Genomic DNA, 23323 nt, shown 5'->3' on the forward strand with positions numbered 1-23323 from the left:
TGAAGCTCCCCTGGGGACTCTTTTATGTTGGTGATGGTGGCTGCCATCCTGGGCCCACCACAAGCTGCAGAGATGGTTTGCTCATTGCAGGCCTCTCAGGGCATTATGGGGCGCTCCTCCGAGAGCGTGAATACCTGATGAGCAGCTGGCTATTTGTTTCTTTGTTTTTCATTACTGTACGGCCTCATGCCGCACAGGTCTTTCTTGCTTTCTTGGTTTATTGGAGGCAACCTAAGGAGCCCACCTCTGGCTGCCCCAGCTGGCTGCTGTGCAGGAAGCCTCTCCTCTGCTGCCTGTGGGAACCAGCAGCACTCTTCTCCCCTGCCCGCTTTTGCGGGCAGGTCGCTTGCTGTGGTGGTGGCCGCCCACTACCCCCAGACACAGGCATGGGGAGCAGGGCAGGCCACCATAGATGGGAAAAATGCAAAAGCACTCCCACGTCCTCCTTTCCGTCACTGAGGCCCAGAGTTGGAAGACCTGGGCCCCTGGCTTCTTTCGCAGGGGAGGGGGTTGACGCCACTCTGCCTCACTGTGGTGATGGGGGCCCATAGTTGGGGTCCAGGGCCCTGTAATAAAATTCCAGCCCGGGGTTTAGGATCCGTGGGCCCCACGCATGAACATCTCAGGGTAAAATACATGAAATCCTTCTTACGACGACCCCAAGGCCCGGGCCTACCCTGGGGGTGTTTCAACGACTGGGTGGCAGAGCTTCTCGTGCTCTGTGATCACGGGTGGAGTCAAAGATCAAATCCTTTCCCTGCTTATATCCCAGACCCCACTGGATCATTTTACATGCTTTTGGGCTCATGTTGCTCTGGGTGGTGAGCCCTAGCTAGCTGGAGGAACACTTTCATTAGGCCTCCTGGCCTCTAAGGTGACAAACTTTCCAGGGAGCTAGTTCTACTGGTTCCCTGTGCCAACCGTTGTCCTTGGTTTCCTCTGGGCCTCTCTCCTCCTTTGCGCAGATGCCCTGTCTTTCCCCCAACTAGTCCTCATAGGGTGTAAAAGGACCAGCTTCCCTGGAACTGGGGAGAGCCCCAATGGTCCTGGGGGCAACTGCAGTCAGAGTTCTAAGTCCTGATGGATATCAGGGGGATCTTTCTTCCAGTTGTCCATGGCTGCTGCCTCCAGTCACAGTGTCCAGCAGAAAATCACAACCATGAGAGAGCTCTCCCCCTTGCGCAAGTCCTTTTAAGTGGGGGCAGATGGTTCCGGAAATGAGGCACCTCTGGCCTATCCTGCAATGCCACATCACCTCTCTGCCTCTGTCCCAACCTTCCTGCACAGCCTGCTGGGACATGTCAAAATGGTGTCACCCAAAAGTCACGTCATATCTGCTCTGGGGCCTCAGCTCCGCCCCTTGCTGACATCACTGCCAGGGCCTTTCCCACCAAATCTACAAAGGGAGCACCTCTCGTGTTGGCTCTAGCGATCTAGATTCCCTCCTTTGTTCAGTGGGCTTGGGCTGGCCCGTCCCTGGTACAGTGTGCAGCTGATTGATTCATGCAAATCCTTGATCCCCACCCCTTTCCACCTCAGGAGCTGAGTCTAGCACTGTTAATTGCTCCTTTTGTGTGGGCAGGACTTTGTTCCTGCTGCTGGAGAGAATGTAATTAAGTTGGCATAGCAGGGAAAGAAAAGGCCTGGGCTCTGATCCTGAACTGAGTCAGGGAAATATGACAATCCTGCATGACCCATAAGCTGTACAGATATATTTTTGGAACTTGCAGAATTGATCTTCCTGCACAGGTTACACCCCAATTCAATGTGTCACTGGTCTCTGTAGGCCAAAAGGAAGCGAAGCTGCACTCTAAGGCAGCCTTCTCTATAGGTGTATAATTAAAAGTGTCACTGCAGACAAGACAGTAAACACACTGACTTTCCCTATGAGTGTACACTAGCATTATGAAGCCTGCCTCAGGTCAATATCCAATGCTGCAGAGACCCCCTGCATCAGGCTATGTGTGCACAGTTACCCAGCTGCACACAACAGCAGTCTCCTACATTCAGCCTTCACATGTGTGCACATGCGTGTGCGCACGTGCTCTTGTGTAACTAGCCAAGTGCCCCTTATCCTTTGTTGCGTCGCAGAGCCTTATCTTAAAAGGCAAACACTGGTAGTAAGCATGCGCAATCCGTTTACCATGAGATTTCCATGGGTGAGTCACCGGTCGTGAGTCTCACCCACAGTGAAAAGGTCAGAAACCAGGCGGTCAAAAAGCAAAAAATACGGCTGTATTTGACGGGCAGAACCCATTTCCTTACAATCATTGTGAGCAAAGGGAAAGTTACTCCTCATACATTGAACCTTTAGTACCCTGACATCAGAACCAGCGAAGGACACCAAGTATAGATTGTTTAGCCAAAGCCTTCCTGCTTGGACAAAGAAATTGTCAAGGATGTCCCCTTTCACTTTTTATTTTTGTGGCCTTTTTTCAGCCTTTTGCCAATCAAATAAGAAAAGATTCTACTATACAGTGCATATCTTTTTGGCAAGCCCATAATACATTCCAGCTAATTGCTGATGTCCTGTTGACCCTGAGCTCCGCAGACACATCTCTAGCAAGTCTACAGCAACAACTCACAATCTTCGAAAATTTGGCTGGATTCAAAATAAATCTGACCAAATCAGAGATTCTTAATCTTATTCTTCCTGCAAACAGAGCAACACAATTAGCTGCACAGCTCAGTTTAAGTGGATGACAAACATAATTAGCTATTTGTAAGCACAGATCTCACCACACCCAGACAATCTCTATATGGCTAATTTACCAAATATATTATCTACATTAAAAAGTGACTTTAGGAGATGGTCGTCTTAGATTTTATTCAGGCTAGGGAGACTACATGTGATTAAAATGAATGTGCTCCCACAAATTCTCTTTCTCGCCCGGACTCTTCTAATACAGATCCCCAAAGATATTTTTTTATATGTTAACTAATTTTGCAATTCATATAACAAGGGAAAGCCGCCAGATTAGCGAATAAAATTCTCTGGCTCCAAAAAGAAATAAAAGGAAGAGCCCATTCTGATATTTGTAGCCTACAGTAGTGCGACTCAACTTAAATTTATCATTGATTGGTATTTGAGGAACACAGACAAGGTATGGGCACATAGATGTAGAGCGGTAGTAGGCAGAACTGTAAGGGTTCTCAAATGGAAACCAGAGGAGGATAGAATGTTAAAGACTTATTCCAACAAGCATGACACTAGTGGTCTGAGACACACTTACAAAACAACATAATCTCACCACTTTCCCCTCTCCATAAACCCCCTGTTTGCCAAAATCCAGCTTTCTTGCAAGCAAGACCAAGTTGACCAATGGAAATCTGGCAACTGTTCAGTAATATCAGATATGTTGCAAGGCCTCAAAATCCTATAATTTGAATCTTGTAAAAAGACATTCATTTCAGATGTATGACAAAGGTGCAATTACACATAGATTGGGCATTGAATCCAGATCTCAAAGAGAAAGCTACCATGGCTCTAACTCCAACTGAGAAATTGGTATGACGCAATGGAGAGTTGAAAGGTCCTATCTCCACCAATCTTATCCCCGCCATATGTAGACTCTTGCACACACATCTGGCCAGACAATGCATCCTTGTACGAACCACTGGAACTCTATTTTAGCCTTTGAGATAGAGGAAAAACAGTCAGTAGGCGATCCTGTGGCAAGATGTGAAGGATTCTAACCGTACTATCCATAGGGAAACACACTAAAAGACAATTCTATATTGATATCTGTACCCATCTAAATTACATACCCAAATCTGAGTGACTCATGTTGGACAGACTGTGGCCAAAGGCGTAATTTTAAATGCATATGGTGTTTTATTATGATATATTATGTCGCTTTTCTAGAAGGAAGTTTCGGAGAATCTGGGGAAAATTCTGGGATACTCCATCACACATTAAATAGCATATATAATACTTGAAATGTGCTCCACTGTTTTAAAACACAAAACTGAAGCTTATCATATATTGATGTGGAATTGTCTGGTGCAGCTAAGAACACACTAGTGGCCTTCTGGGGGAGGGAGGAGACTCCTCCAATCAACCTTTGGTTCCTTAGGCTTTGGAATATACTGGCCATGGAAAAGTTGTCAGATTCTCTCCCAGACATTAAAAATGGTGTTGAAGGAATATGGAACCCATTACTAGAATTTTTAGAAGTGTTTTTTTCCATAAAACATGTGGCTAAAGGAGCTCAACTGGTTTTCTTATAAGCCTCAATGTTAAAGGGTAACCACCTTGGTAAATATAGATAACTCTGATGCTATTGTTGTTTTGTAGTAAGTGATTCGGTAGTTGTAATTTGATGTTTACAGCGCACTGCCATGTGACTACATGATATACTTTAGATGATCATATTTTCTATTAATGTTTATGTTGGTATTATATATTTGAGGAGCAGGGAAGGAACATGTTATGATATCTGAGAACGTCCTGTAACTTTGTCTTGCTATGACAGAAATGAAGCATGTATTCTTTGCAGAAGATACTAAAGTCTGCATAACATGTTTGTGTACCTGAATCAAAATGATTTTGCTTAAAAAAGAACAGAGGAGGAATAAGGCGGGAGAGGAGGGACAGACAACTAAAGAATAAACTAGCTCTCTCTTTCTAAGGTGCCTGCTACCTGAAAGAAATGTAAATGTGTGCATCTGGTTGATCAGCAAATCTGAAGGCTGCTTAGGGGGGCAATACAGGCTTTAATTGATGCGATCATTTGAAGTTTCATAATGACAGAGTTAATATTTTTGAAAGATACTTTAAAGGTGACCAGTGCTGGAATGTGTCCTCTGAATGGAAAACTATTTAAAAAACGCAGGTTTGCACAAAGTGCAGTATGTTTGAGCATTGCTAAAATGTAACTTTTGAAAAAACTGTAAACATCTAAACACTGAATCTTTATTCCCATTTTGAGGGTGCCTATCTTCGACTCTGTACAGCGTATCCTAAACTGCAGCGGTCTATCTTGTACTGAGTATAATACATTTCTAAGTCAAGCATACCAGTCAACGCAAGCTATCTGGTTACAAAAGACCTATTGTGGACTTACCAAGAACTTACAGGGGCTTGCAGCCTGCCCATTTCTTATCATTGCTTGACTTTATTGTTAATGTAATTTGCTTGCTTCTTATTAGATGGCTTCCCTTGCCCCAGCTTGTGTATAGCTCTCCCATGAAGCAAAACCTCTTTACCTTCTCTGGCTTGTGTCCTTCTACTGCTCACTTTCAGGGAACTACTTTTTCTTTTTGCATAGCACTCCATAAGAGTGCATGTGTTTTCCTGCTCTCTTTCTCTTGTGCCACCCCGACAAATATCCATCTCCATTTGATGTGTGTTGCTTTCTCCCTTGTGCTGCAAACTCTCTCTTTTTTGTTTCTCCCCTACCAAACTCTCTACCTCCCTTGTGGTCTGGGGCAGCCCCTTTGCTATGCGGAGGAGCATCGCCCTGCTGGTGAAGGCAGAAAAAAACTATTTTACTATCACTTTATTTTTCCACTGTGTGGAGGGGGAAGCATCCTCCTTGTCAGCAGGTGGAAGAGGAATGGTATGTGCACTTCTAAGTGTGCATGTCAGTTTGGCCAGCCATCTGAGGCCAGCCAAACTGACAGGCACACTTAGAACTCTCCACCCGACTGTTACACACAGCTGGATGGAGACCAAGCACAGTCTCTCACTCCCTCCATGAGTGGCATTTCAGCCCGCTCAGGACACTCCCTGTGCTTCTCTTGTGCTGGATAACCACATGAGAGAAGCGTCTGCATTGGGCGGGGAGGAGGAAGACTAGAAGAATCGAGGCGGCAGAACACCGAAGCAGCAGGTAAGTTTTTTTTTTTTCTTAATTATTGCCCCCACCCCTTCCTGGCAGCAGCCTTTACTGCCTGTGCTCCATGCTTTCTTGCATGTGTGTTTCTTGCTCTGCCGGTTGTTACTCCCTCATGTGCTGCTTTTCCCCTCCTCACCCACTTCCTGTTGCTGCCCCCATCCACTTCGCTGTTACCCCACACCAGGTCTTTTTTTAACTTTCTTTTTGTGGAAAACAGAGCTGTATACTGCTGCTGGCACACCTGCCCTTTAAAAAAAAAAAACAAACAAAAAAAACCGTTGGCGATACTTTTTTTTTTTTTATTATTAACTTCTCTGTCTCGGAAAGGTAAATAAGAAAATGGCTCCTGCGTCATTTTGTAGGCACGCCCCTACAAAATGACAGTCGCTGTGGCCATGGCATTGCCCTTCTTTCCCACCCCCCCACCCATCATTTTTAGTTCACCTTTCGTCCTGCTGCACAGCATCTTGCTATCTTGCCCAAGGACATTGGATAAGTCAATAGATCGCAAAGGTGAGATGCATTGGCTTTGCCAGTGCTTATGTGAACTGACTTACATATTTACAGTGCCCTTTGTCAGGCTGGGACCTCATAGGATTATAAATACACGACAGTATTCCCAGTACACAAACTACGATTCTAAGCGGGGACCTTGGTCTCGCACACAGACATCTTCAGTGTTGCCGTTAACCAGCTGAGCTTTCCTACAGTATTAATGCATTTACTACGTGTTTACATAAGATGCATTTCATGTGTTCTGCAATGTACTGTATATGCAGTTACCCATAGGCGAAAGACCAACAAAATAGTTATAGATATATAATGTTTTTATTATTTTCAGCTACATCTCGCTGCCTCCGCACAGGCAGAGCTCAGAAGGAGGAAAAGAAACAACCCGCGGAAACAGAAACCGGGAGGAGGGCGGAGCCGAGGAGGAGGAAGTGAGCGGCGGCCGCGGCGCTCCGTGTGCTCGGATCCGAGAGTTGGCGGAAGTCGCGCTCCGGGGTCCCAGCCGCCGCCAGCGCGTCGCCGCGGACTGTTCTGTGAGTACGTTTCCGCCCAGTTATCCGTTACCCAAAGAGGTCTTTTATGCCTTTAACTGCAATGAAAAGCGTTTTTGAACTTCCCAACTGAAAGTGACAGGAAGGTGACCTGCTGCTTACGGACGCTCCTCCTGGATGCGGCTTCGCGGGCATCGCGTCGCCTGCGCAATTCTGAGTTTCTAGATTGAATGAATGTAAAGTCCAGGACCGTCCTTTCACTTTGCGCGCGAATGTCCTGCACCTATGCGCGCGCCACTGATATGTGCCGTACACTGATTCCCTCCTTGTCCATCCCCCACCTTGTCACTCTGAAGCAGACCCATCCCTGCAGGCGGACGCGTCAACGCTCCAGATATCCCATACAAAAACAAAATAGCTATACACCAATTACATTTTTTATTTAAAACTTTTAACTTTAACCTTTTCTTCTTCACCACCGATACTTTATTGCCTATCTTTAGATCAGAAAGGATGCTAGTGCTTGCTGTAGAGGTGAGGAAGCCAGCAAATTCATAGACTCAAGCTAGGGGGCTGAGCCAAAGCACAAGGGGAGCCATCATAAGATTTACCATCTTACTCGGACAACAAGCGCTGTCACGCCCAGTTCGCGGGTACCACCGGGCAGGCCGAGGCTGCTGGACAACAGCTGTGGGGTTTGTTGTGATCTTTAACTTGTGGTGTTCCAGGGTCCATCCTACTTTGGAGCTGCAACATGGTCATTACCACACTTAAGTCTCAAGCTAGCGAGGTCAATCGGACCAAGGAGTCTCAGGAGGTGGTGTGGGTGACAGTGGGGGAGGGGTGTGTGTCAAGAGTTGGAACTTAAATGGTAAGCAATAGGCACTCTAAGTAAATGTTGAACCCAGTTCTTTTAAGAAAAAGGGAAGCACTTCAATCACACTATGGGCCTGATTCTAACTTTGGAGGACGGTGTTAAACCGTCCCAAAAGTGGCGGATATACCACCTACCGTATTACGAGTTCCATAGGATATAATAGACTCGTAATACGGTAGGTGGTATATCCGCCACTTTTGGGACGGTTTAACACCGTCCTCCAAAGTTAGAATCAGGCCCTATATCTTAATACTATACAAGAAATATGCAGCCCTACAGAGAGGATATTCTACGGATGATACCTGGCTGACAATACAAATAGGAGATTTAGCACAGCACAGGTTCCACTCTTGTAGAATGGAGCAGTTTTCCTGAGTTATGTGTACCGGTCAGTAGGTATGTTTTGCCTCATCAGTTTTCCTTAACAGGCTTCAACAATCTCAGCAGAGTCCTACCAGAATGTGTTAGTCAAGTTCTCAGTCAACGTTTTTTTTTAGCCTGTGAGCACAGCAAGTGCTTATGCATATCTTTGATGTTTTGGTGCCCAGAGCTCCTCCAGATGGCTCCTTGATTCTGCCATCTTGACTCCACAGTGGACAGCAGCCTCTGGGAGCATCTGGGTGGCCAGGTCAGGCAGGTGACGTCAGAGCCCCCTCCTGATAATGGTCGCCTGGCTAGGTGACCAACCCCCCTTCCAGGGATATTTAAATTCTCACTCGTGGATGGGTTCTTGGATTCGACGGACAAGCCTCCAGCAGCACTCCACTACACCATTTACTTTGACTGCTGGCCACTGGAAACCCAACTGGACTCCACAGGAACCTACAATCTGTAGCTACAGCGACAACTCTGATCTGCAACATTGTTTCTCAGACTCCTTCCAGCAACTGCAACATTGCCCTGGCTGCGCATCCTCTGAAGGCGGCAAGTCTTCAGTCTGCACAAGAAGCTAGGAGTCTCCCTTGGAGTGAAGGTGTCACTTCTCTGCATCCGCAGGCACCTGCTACGATGACTGGCTGCATGGATCTTCTCTCATCCTGAGCTGTGTGGATCCTTCATCATGGGTGGTGGTCTTGAGTGGTCCTCTTGGCCCTATCTGCCAGCTCTCCAACTTTGGTTAAGGTAAGCCATTGCCTTCCCACGCCGAACAGTATCCCGTGCACTGTCTCTTGCAGCTACCAAGGCTTGTTGGCATCTGCTCCAAGGGATCTTCAGGCTGTGTGTAACCCCAGCCCCCAGCACTCTTCCCAGTGATGCACAGCCCTCTGCGTCCTCCTGCGATGTGGGACCTCTCCTCAGGTGTGCTGCGTAGGCCTCTCTGCGACTCCTGGGCTCCTCGTCTGTGGGTCATCTGTGGGGGCTGCCTCATCTTCTTTGGACACTCTGCACTGCTGAGGGTCACCTGGGACTCCCCCCATGGGTTGAGTCACCCTTGGACCTTGATGGTCCTTGGCAGCTCCACTTTTCCTCCAGCTGTGACATTTGCTTTTGCCAAGGCTTATTGGTGGTTTTCTACACCACAGACTGACTGAAATCCTTCATTCAGTGTGGTATGCCAACTGCATCACCCAGGAACTCTTCAGGTTTCTTGCAGTCTTGTCTGGGTCTTTCAATATCCTTCTCTGAAGACCTTTGGGGTGTTTTGGGGGAAAACTAGTAATTTACATATCTTCTCTTGGTCGCTGGGGTGGGGGGCACTCTGGTACTTACCTTAGGGGTTTCCTAGTACCGCCGGCTCCCCTCTACCGATTCCACTTCCTTGGGTGGAGACCTGACCTTTGCATTCCACTTTCTTACTATATGGTTTGGTCTCCCCCTAGGCCTTCAGTATTGCCTACTGCTTTTCACTGTTTTCTATTACTTTTTATGCTTATTTCCTGATTGTTACTGTACATATATAGTGTGTTTACTTACCTCTTATTAGGAAATTGCCTATCTAGTATTTTAGTATTGTGCCACTAAAATAAAGTACCTTTATGTTTGTAACACTGTATGGTTATTTCATGTGTGTAAGTACTTTGTGACTATGGTGGTATTGCATGAGCTTTGCATGTCTCCTAGATAAGCCTTGGTTCTTCATCCATAGCTACCTCTAGAGAGCCCGGCTTCTAGACACTGCCTACACCTCACTAATATGGGGATACCTGGATCTAGTATAAGGTGATACTACCATAGGTCCTCGCCACACACCAGGCCAGCTCCTACAGTGGCGTAGAGTGGAATGGAGTGGTGTAGTGTAATGTCGTGTTTTAGAACAAAGTGGCATGGAGCAGAGTGGCGTGGAGTGGACTGGCTTAGAGTGGGGTAGATTAGAGGAGTATCGTAGGATGGAGTGGAGGGTTCTGTGGATGGGTTGTAGCTCACTGAATTACAAATAATGCGTCTTGCAGCACAGAGCATGCGCTGTGTAGGCAAGACCTATAGAGACCACTGCGGAGAGTTGCTTTGTAAAGATTAGTAAAACAAAGCGGCCCACGGGTGTCCATCAGACACAGACGAAGCACAACAGGCTATGGGAAAGACATTCCATTAATACTCTGCAGTGGATTACCCTGACACCAGGGCAGATATAAATCACCGGACACATTTCCTGCCTGCTATGCATTAAGACCCCATGTCATGAGATATGTGGGTGAAGAGCTGGCTGGAAATGTGCTTCGTCTCACTGCCAGTGCTGGGAAAGGGCAGGGCGTGGGGAGAGGCCACATGCCACCTGGGTGCCACATACCAGGCGGACCTTTGCGGCAGGTTTGCATTCTCGTTGCCCCCGTGAAATGCCAGCACTCAAGCGCACTTCCGCACATTTGGGTGTGATTGCAAAGCATTTCCCTTCCTTGGATGCTTGCATCCGAAGTCCGCAGTGACGGGGAAATAAAGAGCAGGGCCCTGGGGGTGTTAGGACGAGAGGGGGCGGAGAAGAGAGAAGCCACTTGGAAGCCCTGCTCGGTTTTGGCTGGAGGGGTCGCAGGGGACCTCGAGCTGCGCCGGAGCTGTGCCCCTGGCCCGAGCGCTGTAGGTGTGTCGCCTGACTCTTCCTAGCCTCGGCCCGCTTGTCTTTAGTAGATGAGAGGGCGCTAAGCGCCGCTGCCTTACATTCCCATCCTCCGTGCTATCCTAGGGCCGCGGGGCGCTTGGGACAGTTTTGCGGGCTGCAGATTGAAAATAGGACTTTTCCATGTGCGGGTTCTACAGGGACACGCCAGGCATCCTGTGCCCACTTTTCCAAGTCCTCTCCCCTGCAGAAGCCCCCGCCCTGCCGGGTGTTACTTGGGAGAGAATCCGTACCCACGGGACTGCTCCTAAGAACATCTAAAAGAAAGGGGAAATGGTGCCTGTTCGCATCACAATTTAGAGTTTTAGAGCATCTCCAGCTAAAGCAAAACGTCTTCTAGGCAGTTTTGAGGGGCACTCATGGAATAATCCAAACCACGTAAAGGAGGGCCTGCTGCGGAGGACGCGCTTCTCCCGGGGTGTTGGTTGGGACTTCTCCCTTTCATTCCCCTTTATCATTCGTTTCTGTTCCCGTCTATGCCCTTTGCTCCTCCAGCTCCGTTTCTGCCCCCCCCCCCCCTTCGATCGTGTGGTCCAATTCCATAAGTGTTCTTTCCGTGTCACCGTCACTGTACTTAGTTCCGGTGTCTCCCCGCGACCCCAGTCGTTCAGCTTGAACATGGCGTTCCTGTGAAGTGTTACTGGCCAGCTTCTGTCTGCTGACCCAAGGGTGGCCCTACAGCGCTGGTTAGACTTATAGCGTCTCCCAGACTGGGCCATCGGACCTAGTGCCCCCTCCCCCCCCGAGCTGCTGAAGCTGTGGTTCACTGTGCCACTGTCCGTACCTACTGTGCACCTGCTAATGCCTCTCCTAAGTAGGTGGGGGTTCAGCACCCTCTGCACAGAACCGCTGTTACCACACCCCTGATCCTGGGAGATGCTGATGCGAGCGGGGGCCCCTTACACTGGCTTCAAGTGTACACTATAGACCAGTGGTTCCCAACCTTTTCACTTCTGTGGACCCCCACTTTATCAGTCCTGGAACCCGGGGACCCCCACTGAATCATTATTGAAATCTGGGGACGCCCAATGAGTCATTACTGAAAGCTGGGGACCTAATCTTCTAATATTATTACATTTTCTAAGTGGTCGCGGACCCCCTGAGGAGGATTCGCGGACCCCAAGGGGTACCCGGACCACAGATTGGGAATCATTGGTATAGACAACTGTGTAATGGAAATGGGCCACGCTCTACCACATGCACTGACCCTTATCGCAACAGCTGATCCGAAAGCAGTTCATTGAATACCTTATTATTTGCTGCTTCATCTAAAAGCCCACTTGCCGTTACCTGGTCAGTGTCAAAGCTCCCATTTTAACTTCTTCTAAATAATCTCAAATATTCCTCTAAACTGCTACATCGCACCTTGCATTACTTAAAACATTTCCACTCACACTTCCCCATAAACAACAAAGTGGCATTAAGTTCAGTTTATGAGCTGACTGCACATCTTTTTAACAGGTGGAACTAGTTCCTCAATTAATGTTCTGCTATCCATCCATGTTTTCATACAACGCTTGTAAATTGCTCTAAACCCTCCCTATAAAGTATCTCTCCACAAACGCCCCCACACCATGTTTTACACATCGTTCCGCTAACATGTTTAGTGCTATGTTTAGTTTATATATTGTTTGTGCAATACACTGCTTTCATGGTGTAAACACTACATTGTAGTCTTTTTAAATAGTTCTGAAATGCTCTGCACTGTCCACTCCCAAGTAAATGTCACTGACTGCTAGTAATGTTTCACTAATGCTATAACACAATGTGCAGCCGACCTCTTCCCTTCCTCCCATTGAATGGTAGGGATGTGCTTTGGATGCTTCTAATACTTTTTAGTTTGGTTTATTTGAATTGCGGCCACAACTAATTGTGTGTGTTGCTAATATTATTTTTGTGTCAGTGCTCGTCTTGAACCTAGGTTTAATCTTGCACTGCAGTAAATGTGCGCCTTCAACACACTTTCTGGAATCTCCTCTCTATGATGAGCTGCACATGAATGTATGGCTCTCCACGCCCCGCCCTGGTTCCAAGATTCCCAGGATACTGGAGTACTTTTCTACCCGCCTCCTGCATATACCCATGCCTCTCCAAAATATACATTGAAACTGCCTCCAACACTTTGGACGAGTCCTAATCTAATCTACATTGACTAAACGATTTTTGTGACTGAAATCATTTTTCTACCAAATATGCTAGGGATAATTTTAAACATAAAACCCTGGATGTCACTTTCGTAGTACTCACTGCAGATACTTCTGTTACTGCAACCAAAGGAGGGGGAAACCAAAGTAGTCTCACTATTCCTGTTGGGTACATATAAATCAGTCATCATTTTAAAGTGTTTCAAAATCCGTTTTTTCTGGTGGCACATAGCCCGCCTTTTCAAGGGGAAACTCATTTTTTTTAGGTGGTGTTACCATGTGGTTTTATGCTTTTGGTATGGAATTGTATTTTATATTTCTATTTATGATGATATTGATTATGTACTGCTTTGATGATCATTGATCGAATAAAGCTTCTGTTGACACACACACACACTCCTGATTTGACCTCTGTCCATGCAACTGCAAGGTTATGAATCTGATACAAGGGGAATGTGGAGCCTCCGGCTTTTTTTTAACTAACTTCGCTTGAATTCTGTTAGAATTAACCTTGTTAATGGCCTGATGTCAGAGCACCCCTCCGGAGGTGGAGCCTTTTCCCAGATTTAAGATTCTTCTTGACAAACATACTTCCTTAGTTGTCCCACCTCCTATTTTTACCCCCACAGGCCAAACACAAACACCCTAGATGTCCCTCCTCAGGGCTTAAGCTCTCTCCTGCCCAACAGACATGCCTGAGATAAACCTCCTCTAGACTCGAGCTCCCACATGGGGAACAAAGACACACAGGCTGGACCTCCTCTACACTCTAGCTGCAACCAAACTAACACTAATGCAACAGATGTCCCTCCTCTGCACTCTAGCTGCAACCAAACTAACACGAATGCAAGAGATGTCCCTCCCCTGCACTCTCACCTGTCTCACACAGACACAAAATATGTCACTCCTCTCAGCTCTAGTTCCCACCTCCCTCACACTGATATAACTTGTCAGGATACCATCTCTGCCAAAATCGCATAGTCCACAGCCTATGGGCATAGCACACATTCTCCATATTCACTCCTGAGACACTTCTCCAATAGAAGTTCCTTACCAAGCTATTTATAAATTTAAGAAGTTGCTATAAATGTCTCATTTCAGCTTCATCTAGATAAACAGCAGAAGAGGAAGGAGCCACGTTTCATTTTCGTGGCTCCGTGACCCGCCTTTACCCTCAGCTGATTCCTCTGGCAGCAGGCAGTTAGCGGTCAGTAATACACTGTAATAACTTATTACAGTCGAATGGCTATTTCTTTATTACAGGCGAGTAGGGACGTCACAAGACACCTGTAATGGGGACGTTAGAGGCTGGCTTGTATACAGGGATTGCAGCCCCCATATTATAATTTGTATTAATGGGAGGCACTCTGATGCCCCTAAGGAGCTTTGTTATTGCTTATTTATGTGATTGTGGATGCGTTCTTCTATTACAGTGGGGATGAGGCATTCGAGTGTTCTCAGTTCAGTTTCTGGACATGAAACCTTCTGCTGTTCTCACAGATCTGCACTCTGTAAATTGACTTTCTGGAATGAATGATTGAGGACATAAGTTCCATGACGGCCTCCGGAGACTTCTTGACTTCAGGCAAACTGAAAGAGGCCTACTTTCATACTCCGCGTTGAACTGCCCACCTGAGGGTTTTCATCTTCGTGGTGATGGACAGGGATACAATTTCAAGGTCTTTTCATTAGGCCTAAAGTGAGCACAGCAAGTGCTCATGCATATCTGTGCCGCTGCGGTTGGGGTTCTACCTGCGGGGGAGTATTAGTCTGCATCATCCACACATATTTTACCCTTTCATTACCAAGGTGTTTCTACACCCCGTGCCACAGCTTTAAAAACATAAACAAACAACCGCATTATATTGTGCATCTATTAAAACTACATTTATTTAGCACATCCAGGGCTGTGGATTTGTGTAATTTCTGCACCCAGACGATATACTGAAAACCGTGTTCTTATTTCTTTAGTCTGTTAACACATTTGCTCAATGTTTTATTGCAGTATCCTATATGTTTCCAAGGGGGTGTGATCTGCACAGTCAGTTATGTAAGACTACTCCAGATCACGGAATTCTGGCAGACTCACAGGTTATAGTGCACTGTTCATTTGATGACAGACATCAAACCTCAGGGCTATAAGGAAAGTATAAAAAGTACACTTTCAAATACTATGCATCCTTCAATCCTGCAATTCCTACTGTTTAAAGTCACACTTCCCTCTCCCTGATTGGCTGTTGGGGAGATTGCATTGAGCATGACTTTTGTCAGATTCTTCAGCAATTTTTACCCAGACAATTTCCTCCAGTCCTCCTCATGCAGCAACATATCCCTGCCAAGGCTTGAACCTCATTCAGCAACATATCCTTAGCAAGACTTGACCCTCATCTTTATTCCTTTTGGCTTAATAACTATGGGGGGTATTTTTCCTATTACAGAAAACTCCAAACCCTCTGGCAATTGCCCTACCATTCGTTCCCTGAAGTTTCTGAATATAAAGAGTACCCCACGTGTGGGTGGTACTATTAAAGTGCACAGAATAGGGCAACATGTTGACCATGTGAACACCACATTCACACAACATGATCTTCAGATGGCCTCAGATTTGGGCTGTTCCTGTCCCTTATGGTTGGTCCTCCAATTAATGCAAAGTGCTAGTTTTGTCTGTAGAAGTGTGGGAACTCTGGGTTGTGGGGCTTTTACTGGTACCCGCAAAGTCAGTAACTTTCCATTGTAGAAATGTGAAGATAATCATTTTGTTTTTCTGTAGCAAAGTTTCAAGTTTCCAATACATTCTGGTTAAGAAAAAGTGGTGGCATCCACCTACACCACACATCCCAAAAAATGACCTAATTCAAAGCTTCTTTCTTGCATATCACATGGTGTCATTCTTAAGCCCTCCACGTCCCGTACATGTTAGCTACCATTTTAATTAAGGAAAGTGTGGGAATGCAGTAGGTGTGTCATTTCCTATTATCTAACAAATCTCAGTATATTTTTGGGGTTCTCCTGTAAGTCAGTTTTCACAAAAACACAATTTGAAGTAAAAAAAAAATCCCTAAGCCATGTCTGGCAGTATGGGTAATCCAAATGTTGGTGAAGTACAAATCACTCATTCTCTAAACGCAGATTCTATGTTACAGTTAAAACATGCAGAGCTTTCATTCACCAGTAATTTCTTTTAACTAGATTTTTCATCAAGTAATGCATGGTTGGTACACAGTCGAAAAACAACGGCTCCATTGTTGGATTTAAATTTGATGAGTTCATGAGCGTACTACAAACAATATAAACCACTGCAACTGAAAGGGTCTGACAGACGTAATGGTATGTTATTTTTTGTTGATCAGTCCTCTGCATAAAAAGTTACATACTTCTCTTTTCCCCCCACTTGAAGCTAAGAAAAATTCCAAACAGCGTCTGGCTCCTTTACAATCCTGGATACCAACCCTAACCTCCCTCCCACCTCTCCAGTGCCATCCCACACTGTCTCTACCTCTGTCAATAACAGGAAAAACTGGAAGGGAAGTGACTAAGAAGAATTCTAGTCAATCCCTTCCAATCCCCATTTCCTGAATAATTTCTTCTATTGGTGCTGTAGAATGCATGGTCAGCAGGGCTGCTCCTCAAATCCTCCAGAATATTCAACATTTTCAAGGAACCTGAGCCAAAAGTACTTGCCATTATTCCAGTATGGATAACCGGTGTTTAGCAGGACCCTGCCGGACAGGTGAATGCCCTGCACCAAACTTGATTACCCCTCTTCCTAGCAAGATCTGCAATCTATATCTGCTCACTACTGATATTGGACACAGAAGGACATAACAATCTGTGTTTTTCTATTTCATTTAGCAACAATGTACTTAAAGCCTTGGTTTAATTGTTGTTTGCTTCAGGGGGCCCTGTTAGCCACACCTAGCGGTAGACTTCACACCGCCGAGACCCTCTTGCCTTGATACCAGAAGCCAGCATAGTGGATTGGGGTGTACATCTTGTTCATTCCACTGCTCAGGGAAAAGAGTCATTACTGCGGGGTTGAAGATCATTTAACTTGTGGGGACTGATGAGCACCTGGATTGCACCATAAGTCATAAAATGCTCTCTTCAAGACACCACTATTCAAATAAAGCTAGATGCGTTGCAAATGTTATGCACGCTGTCAAGGAGGAACCAGATCGAGACTGCTAGCAGAGATAGCCAGGCTGCTGTTCTGTGAGCCAAACTGAGGCTCTGTGCTTTAAATACTATGACATCCGAGGAGTAAAGACATTAAATGTTGACTCCCTGTGCACTGTCCTTCCTGGACCTCTGCTTGAGTCTGGACTCCTTCCGGCTGATATGCGAGAATTTGTGAGCTTTGCTGATGGGCTTCTTTGCTTCAAGGAGAAAATACTGCTTTTATACTACTGAGCCGGTGGGAGGAACTTTCAGCCTTGGGGAGCTTATTCCATCTCCTTCATGTAACTACATAGTCTTCTCTTTGACTTTCCGTCTGATCGCCATAGTTCTCCACAAAACAGGGAGGAATGGTGTTCTAGTGGTGGTTCCCTTAGTACCAAGACTTCCTGGTTTCCCTACCTATGTCACACTTCTTTGGCGAAAGAAGGAAAGAGTTTTACCAGTGAATATCCGGTGGGAGTATTACTGGATAAGGATCCCAATCAGGAAAATCAGGTTATGGTGGTGACTTTAGCCTGTTTTTTCAGTTACAGTTTCTCTGGAAAATATTACATTTTGTTCCTGATAAGATGATGTAGTGGGAGCCCGTATGAACTCCCTCATTGACTACTTCAACGTGCTGTACTTCGGTCCACGTTGTAAGTAAACCCACATCGAAGAGACATGTTAAGCAAAATGTTTAATAAGAAAGACCCAAACAAATAGGGCCCCATGAAGGGACAAGGCACTGTGATAAAATGAGGAATGCATCTGAAGGGAGTCATCTAGAGTTCCATGTTGACCACAGAACGTAGGACAACATACCATAAACGTTTAAAGAGAAATACATCTGCCAACAACAAAAGTGTTTATAAAATGATATACACACAGGGTAAGAAACCCCTATGTAAACATCTGGTGCAACATGCCGTGTCTAATGCTGTAGATGCATCTAGAAAGATCAAAGAAACGTATGGTTCGTCTTATTGAAAGCGTAATCTCTCTGAGGCTAGACACGCCATCCATTGGCTCATGGTGTAAGTGCAAATTTGTGCTAAATGTTTAGCCTTGCTCATAAGGATTCAGGCCTTCAGCAAATCTTCACTGTAGTTCTAATTTTCTCTTGGTGATAACTATTTTTATTAGAGAAAAATGTGGTGGTTGATATTAAAGCTCTCATAAAAGTTGAAAGATCTTTTTGAGCTTTTGCTCCTGGTCTTTATAATTCTGGTCCTTAACATTCTGTGTTTCAGAGAACTCTACTTACAACGCAAAAAGCTGCAAGGTATTATGATGTGGTTTTATATGTTTTGTTCAGTTCAGTGTCACCTTCTAATCTTAGTAGAAGATTTTTCAGTTGCAAAAAAGCTAATTTCAGCTTAGTAACTGAAATCGCTGGGCTTCAGTGCAAGGAACTGTCCAGAGCGGTGGTACTACCCTTATAACAATCCCATTGTGCAGCTCATGGACTTCAACCGACCATTAAGGTGTTTATTATTAGTGTTGTCCTGAATTCTTGTCATCTGCCTCCTGTACCATTTCCACTTTTAAGAGTCAACCCACACTTACAAAAGTCTTTATGGACATCAACGAATTGCAAACTTGTGCTTCTAAAAATGATTTGCATGTTCCACTCCGTGCTCTACTCCATTAAGGGCCCTGGAGTTCTTCCATAGGCTCTTATATTCTAACGTGATTCACCTGCTTACCACTGCATCAGAGAAACATCTGGGGAATTAGGTGTCTAAACTGTTCAAAGACCCCTATTTAAGATTATTGACAAAAGGGCTCGTGCTCCACTCTTCTTTTTTTTAAAATCCCAGAGTGACATTAGATCTCCACCTTAATCAGACCGCAGAGTACTTGACAGCACCACCTGGAAGACCTATTATATCAGGTCTAGATTCGCCCACTGAAACACTATCGAAATACATTGACAGCTTTTTACAACCGTTTGTCAAGAACCTTCCATTGTATCTACAAGACACAAGTGATGTTCTGGCAAAATTAGAAGACATCGCATGGTCACCAGAAATGACGTGGGTAACTCTAGATGTTAGCTCCCTCTACACCTGCATACCTAAGAATAGGGGCCTGGAAGCCATTTGTCATTTTTTGGCAAACAGATCGGCCTCATATTTGGAGCACACTAACATGATAGTAGACATGATTCGATTTATACTCGAGAACAACGTTTTCATCCATGAAGGAAAATGGTATAGACAGGCACAAGGAGTGGCGATGGGCTCACGCTTCTCGCCCTCCTATGCAAATTTGTACATGGGACTTTTCGAAAAAGTACATCTGTGGATGAATGGTCCTTCCGATTTGACGGAGCATATATTCTTTTGGGGAAGGTATATTGATGATGTACTCATGATCTGGACTGGTGATGAATCACAGTTGGTTAGGTTTATTCATCATATCAATAATAATGATTTTAATATCAAAATGACATATGAACAGAGTAAAGAGCGGATCAACTTTCTAGATCGGGAAATATTTGTAGAGAATAATTGCGTACGTTCTAATTTACATCGCAAATTGACTGCTTGCAATGCATTGTTACATGCCAACAGTTCTCATCCGACCGCACAAATTAATGCCATTCCCTTTGGGGAAATGGTTAGAGTAAAGAGAAACTGTAGCAACAGGCTCTGTGAGGCAGAATTGAACAAACTAGAGAATAGGTTTATTCAGAGAGGCTACTCTAGACAAATCTTGAAGAATGCAAGAAAAAAAATTAACAAATTGTCAAGATCATCACTCTTAATAAATAAGGGAAAAAGAACATATATCCAAAAGATCGATATCATTTTTCACTTCTTTTAGCCAAAATAGCCAGGATATCTATAAGATTTTGTTCTAACACTGGAATGTTTTACATACTGATAATACTCTAAAACACATGTTATCCAACAAGCCACACATGGTACATAAAAAAGGTACCACCATTAGGGATTTAATATGTAAGAGCTTTTTACCACCACTTAAGGACAAATCATTAACCTGGTTGCCTGAAAAACCTAGGGGTTTCTTTAATTGCAGCAGATGTAACATATGCCATTTGGCGCTACACAAGACTTTCACTTTCCATTTCAATGGCAGTAAATTGTATAAGATCCAAGACTTTATCAACTGTAACACTAGAAATGTGGTTTATGTTTTGATATGTGAATGTACAAAGATCTATGTAGGGAGTACTATTCGACCTCTGAAGGAGAGGATCCAAGAACATGTACAGGCCTTGAGAAATAATGATGTATTTTCTCCAGTAGTACGGCATGTGATGAAGGAACACTCCACATTGGAGATCCCTATGTTACAATACATGGGCATCAGTCAAACAAGAGCACATCCGAGAGGGGGGAATCGTGAGTTAGAACTTAGAAGAAATGAGTCAAAATGGTTACTTAGATTTAAGAGTATACAACTGGGCATGAATTTAGACCATGAAATGCACCATTTCTTATGATTATATATGTTCCCACAGAAAGCTGTGTCATTACGGAATGTTTATGCTCTTTATGCGAACTTCGAATGCTGTTATTCTGTCAGTTTAGCAAGGGTTGAGCATGATAACCACACGATCAAGCATGGCACACCAAAATCTTGCATGACACATGGTCACATCTATTAACTAACACATTTGCAACATGACTTGCCCAGATACTAACATCATTTTACACTAAGTTTACTGGTGGGAATGGCCACATTTGTTAGACGGATAAAAGAAGTTTCTTGGATACAATCCAAGTGAATGTACCAAATTAAAATAGCCAAGCATCCACAGTTACTGATTTTAGTAGACTATGATCCAGACTAACCAGGTGGTGGCTTGGATATTTTTGACACCAATTGATGAATTAGGGAGAGGATATACTCATAATGGATTTTAGTAGAGCTCATATCGTGTCACATGTTGTGGATATGTGCATTCAGTTTTTGGCTCATTCATTGCAGCTTTGATTCTCCTTTTCTGGTAGATAACCATTTCAAGATGGTATTTTGAACAATATATATGGTCTCTTGAAATGTTTGTTTGGATATGGATTAACAATCTGCCATTGATTGAAATCAGACTTTTTCTGGCAGAGAACTATTGCCAGTTGGTGTTTTTTAAACGACATATGAGATTTTGTGAAAAGTGTGTTTGGATGTGGATCAACAACCTGCCATTTATGGAAATTGGATAAATTCTGGCAGGTAGCCATTCCAAGATGGTGTCTTACACAACAAATGGGATTTTGTGAAGGGTTTGCTTGATGTGATTTGGTAATCTGCCATCTATGGAAACCAGATTGATCGCCTGCTCCCAAACTGGATAGGGTGTTCTCTGTACTTTGGAGATCAGTACACGTTTAAATGCATTGCGAGTTCACTCAAGATGGCGCCCGGAATCGGATGTAGTCTGCGCGTATGGGCGCGGGCGCGGACTTTAATATCAAATTGTCCTTGCCAACAATGCAGGCACCAGACGGCAGCAGTGAGGGAGGTATGTGGACCTTATTGGGATGTTGTAAACTGGTTATTGGGCCATGTTTCAATTGGTCACTCTTTATAATCAGCACTTTTGACAGGGTCAATACACAATTCAAAGATGGAGGTCAATTTAGTGCTACGGCGAGATAGCGTTTGGGGTGAGACAACAAACAAGCGTTTTAATAATGAGTCCTACCTCCATTCCGATAAACTATATAAAGTTGTACTCGATAGGTAGTCGGTTTCGCGCTGTGTACATGGAAGGACGTTTTTCTGCGATGAGGTCGCTACTTACAAGGTAGGAGTGGGAGTTCCAATAGTTAAAGGGATGGAGCTTTTTTCATCATGGATATGCATATTGAATGTTAGACACGCTTTATAATTGATATTTTGGAGACTTTTGAAACTAGTGGGAAGTTTCATATTTTACTCACTTTTGTTGTATGGCAATGTATTAACAATACTGCTGATAATATTTCTATATTTGTTTCAGACTATACAGTGTCTGGGTTTAGGAGCAATCTCTGAGAACTTTAGGATGCTTTGGTCATGCCAATTAAGCTTATTTCATTCGGAATTCTTCCATTGGAGTCAAATCAGCACAGGTTGGTTGAACCCCTGGCAGATATTTTAAGTCTAACACTGTGGGTGTTTTGATTGGATATGGGACACGGCCTTTTTATTTTACAGATGGACAGTGTCCCTGCACCCCATTGGACGAATGTAGCCTGAGCAGTGCATATTAAATATAGGAGGACAAGGTACAGAACTGTGGCACTGAGGTGTCAACTAAGACATAATCATAGATATTAGTGACTACTTGACCTTTCAGTCACTTAAGGATTTTTCTTTTTCACTCCCTTCGGTGATATGATTAGTACTAACCAGCATGGAAATAACACACCTGCTGTTTATCCGTATGGTAACTAAAATTGCACATTACTTTTTCAAAGTATAATATTAGAGACATCACTGGATAAGATACAGTGGACTGGTTCTCATATATTTGTGGGTCACATAGACTGAATTTTATGATTATGAGACTTTGGTGTAGTGGTTTTTTGTTCACAATGTCCATAGTTTTAGGAACCTGACACACATGCGGTGGTTTTTATGAAGATGTGTGTTGTTGTATGTTTTTAGATTATAATAGATATTTATTGAATGAGTAATGGGACATTAAGTTATAACAAGAGCTTGCATAATTTGTTTTGTCAGCCTTGATAAAGTCCCTCAAGGGACGAAACACGTGTCGGCTGAATCTGGTTTGGAGTTTACAATTAACCTCTTGCATTGGATGACAGAACCTTCATTGCCTCAAGTCAAACACATTGGATAGTGCACACTCGCTCTATGGACTAACTGGACCTGTGTGCGTGGACTTGTAGTCTTTGGAGTTGAATTTTTGCCATTTAATTAGATGATTTGTGTTAGATTTGTGTCATTTATACTTGTAATGTAATAGTGTTGTGATATATATGTTGTTCGGTTTCTAGTCATTTTTATGTACACATTTGTGTTAGATTGTTATTTTTGGTTTTGCATTAAATTTGTGATTTCAGTAATGTAGTCTTGAAGCCATTACACATAATTGATATTTACTTGGATTATACTACATCCATTCTTAGAAGTTTTAGTAGAATTAAAGGATCCATGGACTCAGCTATTACATGTAATTAACTATTCTCAGTGTGCTCCATTCTTATTCCCGCTAGAGTACTTGGAGAGCACTACCTCAGGGTTTACGGGACCCTCTAGAAACTAGGCCA

General features: G+C 44.3%; 1 protein-coding gene across 1 annotated transcript in view; it reads left to right on the plus strand.

The window, feature by feature from the left end:
• Positions 1 to 6684: 6684 nt before the first annotated feature.
• BID (BH3 interacting domain death agonist) overlaps positions 6685 to 23323 on the plus strand; it is a 224321-nt gene continuing 207682 nt past the window's right edge. The window contains exon 1 of the mRNA XM_069228056.1: positions 6685 to 6887. The gene's annotated coding sequence lies outside the window, so the exon portion shown is untranslated. The remainder of the gene's footprint in view (positions 6888 to 23323) is intronic.

This window comes from Pleurodeles waltl, chromosome 4_1, assembly GCF_031143425.1.
Source record: "Pleurodeles waltl isolate 20211129_DDA chromosome 4_1, aPleWal1.hap1.20221129, whole genome shotgun sequence".
NCBI lineage: Eukaryota > Metazoa > Chordata > Amphibia > Caudata > Salamandridae > Pleurodeles > Pleurodeles waltl.